Genomic DNA, 4,750 nt, shown 5'->3' with positions numbered 1-4,750 from the left:
GAACGGGAGCTTACGTTTAGCGATTTAGGGAGTACTTCGGCCAAGGCCAACCAAGTAAGTGGCCTTACTATAGAATAGGCTAAATAATTCTATGAGTTATGATGATGTGTGGATTATGATGCTTGATGATATGCGCGGTATATACATATTTTGTTGAGTGACGCTTGATATGTTTGACGCACGTTGTGGCATTATGATGAGCATGATGATTGCATGATTTTTACCTTAATATGATGATGTTTTCCATATTGAGCATGCTAGATGATGATGAGTGCCATATTGCATCATGTCGTTAGATCGACGTAGGACACAACCCTAAGAGCATGAAAATGATATTAATATAAATATCCACGAGTATGCGTTACCTAGAGTAACAAAGAGATGAGACTAGAGGGTTGTGTCAGAAGAGATATTACGATGGATTTAGAGGGACCTCATGCATTTTGTATGTTCATAAGCATAGGGCTACTTCCCCTAGAGATGATAAGTGCGGACGCGCACCTTATGATGAGCGCGAAAGCGCACAGGTGCGAAAGCACACAGATGAGGGTGTTCATGAGGCGCATGACACTATGGGGTTCCGCTGACCTCCGGACGTCGCTACAGATTAGCTTGACCAGAGGGTCCAGGGGGTGTGCGAACGCCCTGGGGACTCACACTCGCACGTGTGAGTCGTGTGTAGGGAAGTACTACACATCCAATTTTTCCGAGACTGGAGGCCACCCCTAAGATGATTAGAGATAGGTCCCTATTCATGATTGCATGTGTTTGCATTAGCATGGCCCCTATAGTGGGGTCACTTACTGAATACTCAGGCCGTGTGCCATATTGTTTTTTTTCAGGTAAAGGCAAGGCGCCCATGTACGGTTGACGGTGGCATCGTGATCAGAGACTGTGGCGCGTGCATAGGATAGATGCATATTTAATTCCTAGTCTTAGTTAGAATAGGGCGTTTGCAATTCATTCATTTATATTAATTAATTTGTAGTCGCTTTATTTTATTTTTTTTTCTTTTTGGAACTCTAGCTCAATGTTTGAAACACGTAAGTCCGGCAGTGTTTTCCAAAGTTTTAATGTATTCTGAAGTTTTAAATTTTTCCGCTATTAAAGATGAGCATGCTTAGATTTTTATTCTGCATTAGAGATGAGCATGAGACGTTAGTGGCGACTCTGGATATGTGGAAATTTAGGGTCGTTACACGAATCTAAGTCTAAGCCACGAGGTTCGACCCTAGAAAGAATAATATGTCACCACGGTAACTGTAGGTAGCCCGCTTGAGTTGAGTAGTGTAGATAGTGTCATCAGAATCTCCAGTTCCCTCTCTCCTCCGATATCGTACCGTCGAGACAGAGCTCCAGTACGGTGATCGTTGAGCTTAGCAGATCAGGATAGGGAAGTGTGACAGGTGCCCAGACCTAGTGGTGATAGCCAAGTGGTCTTCTGAAAAGGACTCCTGGGCCGTAGAAACCCGTCCCTGAGCGTGGGACGTGGAGCCACATAGGATGACTCAGTAGCTGACCGGCACATAGGGGGTCGCACCCCGTTTAGTGGATGTATGGTCCCGTGTGAGGGTCGTCAGTTAACCTCCATGGATGATGTTCAGAGACAGTCACATTTTCAGATCCAGCCATACACTCAGGACACTGATCATTTTGGTGCTTAAGATGGGCAAGCGTCCTAAGATACAGAAAAGAGAGTTGCAGCTTAGATCACTCTTCTTAGAAACCCGAGAAAGATCGTGGTTACCCACCAAGATAAGGATGCGAAAAGAGCCTACAAGTAGGCTACTTACTGAGTATTTTTATATTCATTCCTTTCTACTCTTTTTTTTTCAGGTGAGTGATGCCATGGATCGAGGCGGGAATGCATGTTGAATCTTAATGCCACAGAGGAGTGTCCCGAGGCGTCTAGGAGTCTGTGCATAATTTTGTTTAGATTTGTCATGCATTGTTTTGTAAACCATTTACATACTTTTCATACTTGAACACCTTGTTTTGGATTTTAAACCTTTTATATAATTGATAAAGTTTTTTTTTGTAATCTCGTCTTCTCTATTTGTTTTTACACGATTTCATTGCATAGTCTGTTGGTCCAGCCCTTGATTTCGAGATTCAAATTTTGGGCTGTGACAGAGAAGTTGTTGTTGGTGCATTGTCGATTAGGGTTTTAGGGTGTTGCGGGTTTGGAAGACGAGCACCGGATCAGGTCGGATACCCGCGGACACAACTCCTGCTTCCAGTCCTCAGGCCGTATGAAGACACGGGCTGTAATTGCTTTCGGCCCAAACGGGATCTGCATTCATTTTGGCTCAACTTAGACACACGTCTGTAGTGCATTTTCTCAGCTTCGCACGTATATACATGGCTCGACTCCTCCATCGGACTTCCTCAGCTTGACGGCAGCTTGGCTTGTCAGCTCGGTATACCCACAATATACCGATTTCTAGGTTTACGGCCCTTTCAAAGCCGTTTCTACCCTTGTTTTTGCATTCTAAGGTTAATATAACTCTTAATAGTCAACTTAAATTATGTTAGGTGTTTACCTTGATAACTAACATGAGGTTTAGCTAGGATGTGTTATGAAAGATTCCTAAATATGTTATGTGGTTCTTATAGGACGTAATTAACGGTTGGAATTAGCTTGTTGTGAGTGACTTTGGCCAAGGCCATCGAGGTAAGTGACTTTACTATTGGAGTTAGTTAATTATGTGTTGTATGATGATGTGTGCTCTATGGCCCCTGCATGCACCATATTATATGTGATATGACTATGTGACACATGAATTAGATTGACTGGTGATGTTATGAAAATTTATGATTGATATGTTAGTACTATATGCCATGAAAGTGATGATTGTTGCATGTATGCACGTAATATAACTGAATTATGTCATGAAATGCTTATGGAATTGAATCGTATTTTCATATTAAGTAATATGCCATGTAAGGTAAGTTATGAGACCTCATGCATGTTTATATGTCATCTGCATTGGGATACTTTCTCTTTATGTCATGAAAGAATGAAATTTGATATTTATGTTCTCCATGATATCATGTGGGACTTTTCTGTTCTGTGGTGTCTAGTGACGTATAATACGTTGTGCCCGACCAAGCCAGGCCTAGGGGTACGTATACGAGCCCACTTGGTGGGTTCATGTGCGCGTACATGGGCCTCGTGTGGAGAAATACCACACATCCAACCCTACCCAGAATAGAAAAGCACCCAGGCAAGTTTACAAAAGTTAGGTCCCACTCATATGTTGCATGTGTTTGCATTTCTAACCCCAATAGTGGGATGACTTACTGAGTATTTCATAAAATACTCAAGTCACGTGCTACCTTCATTTTTCAGGTAAAGGCAAGGCGCCGATGTATGGCTGACGATGGAGCTGAGGTTACCATGAAAGACTAAAGAGAGGGCATAGTTACCCGTTTATGTTTTTATTTGGGTTTTTAAGTTAGATCATTGAACGTTCGTTTTATTTAAATTTCCTAATTCAGTTATTGAATGTTTTCGTTTCGGAGTTATCTTTAGTTCACATTTTGAACCTTTATGTAAGACTGATGTTGTTTCCAAGACTATTTATGTTGAATTTTTCGTTTAAAGATCTATGCATGTACGGATGATGTCACTAATTAGGTTAAGAAAATTAGAGGCGTTACAAAGTACCTTTTCTGCAGCCAGAATCAATATACCAACAATCTTATTAGCCATCTTCCTCCTTTTTTGCACCCGTGCAAGCCATCAGTAAAATCTCTTTTTTTGTCTTTGTATAGTTTGTCACTTCATTCTTACTTGCACATTGTCATTGGAAGCCCAAATTTGGGACAATTGTAGCATTCTACTATGGCTTTCTCGAAGTTTTGCCTACCTCTTCCACGTCCCCTTCCTTTGAAACTTCCACGACCTCGACCCCTTCCTCCTGACTGATCTCCATTTGTCACTTTCAAGGCATGTTCCTCATTGATGTGAGAATGCATGCATTGTTCATGAACAAGTAGGCTGCTTTGCAATTCATCAATGGTTAAAGTATCTATATCTTTAGATTCCTCAATGGAACAAACCACATAATCAAGTTTGGAAGTCATAAATCTTAAAATCTTTTCCCAAACAGCAACGCAACGTCTCCTTTTCTTTCAACGTTTTCTTTAATTTTATTTGTTATTGCAAGTGTTCGAGCAAAATATTCATTTACAGATTCTCTTGTCTTCATTTGAAGAATTTCAAATTCCATTCTGAGTGTTTGCTTGTGCAAGCTTGACCCTAGTTGTTCCTTGATATTTTTTCTTCATAGAGTCCCATATGTCCTTCGTTGTATCCTTGTTTAGAATCGTTTTTAGAATTGAACGATCTAATGCTTGGAAAAGATAATACTTGGCCTTCAAATCTTTCAGCTTCTGATCATCAATGCTCTTCTGTTGTGCATCAGTAGATCCTCCTGCTACTGCAGAAATTTCATTTTCTACTAAATCCAAATAATCCTTTGATCGCGAAAAGTTCTCCATGAGCATTGCCAAGTGATCATAATGCCCCCTTAAACTTTGGGATGACTGGATGTACAAAAGAGCTTTCTGTAGACATCCTGAAGATTGCTACTTCAAATTTTAATCACATCCCTTACTATGGCTCTAATACCAAATGATGAAATTAAAGAAATAATAGCAGAGAAAAGTAAGTTTTGGAAGGAAAAATGATCTATTATTGAATGGGAAACTACCAGACTATTAAATAGTCATTTATAACAAAACA

General features: G+C 40.5%; 1 long non-coding RNA gene across 1 annotated transcript in view; it reads left to right on the top strand.

Annotated features, from left to right (window-relative positions):
* The window catches only part of LOC111440369, a 21,105-nt gene extending 19,099 nt beyond the window's left edge, over positions 1-2,006 (top strand). The window contains exon 3 of the long non-coding RNA XR_002709926.1: positions 1,837-2,006. This is a non-coding gene — a long non-coding RNA (uncharacterized LOC111440369). The remainder of the gene's footprint in view (positions 1-1,836) is intronic.
* Positions 2,007-4,750: the final 2,744 nt, after the last annotated feature.

The sequence above is a fragment of the Cucurbita moschata genome, unplaced genomic scaffold, assembly GCF_002738365.1.
Source record: "Cucurbita moschata cultivar Rifu unplaced genomic scaffold, Cmos_1.0 Cmo_Scf00188, whole genome shotgun sequence".
In the NCBI taxonomy this organism is placed as follows: domain Eukaryota; kingdom Viridiplantae; phylum Streptophyta; class Magnoliopsida; order Cucurbitales; family Cucurbitaceae; genus Cucurbita; species Cucurbita moschata.
This window is presented reverse-complemented; position numbering and strand designations above follow the sequence as displayed.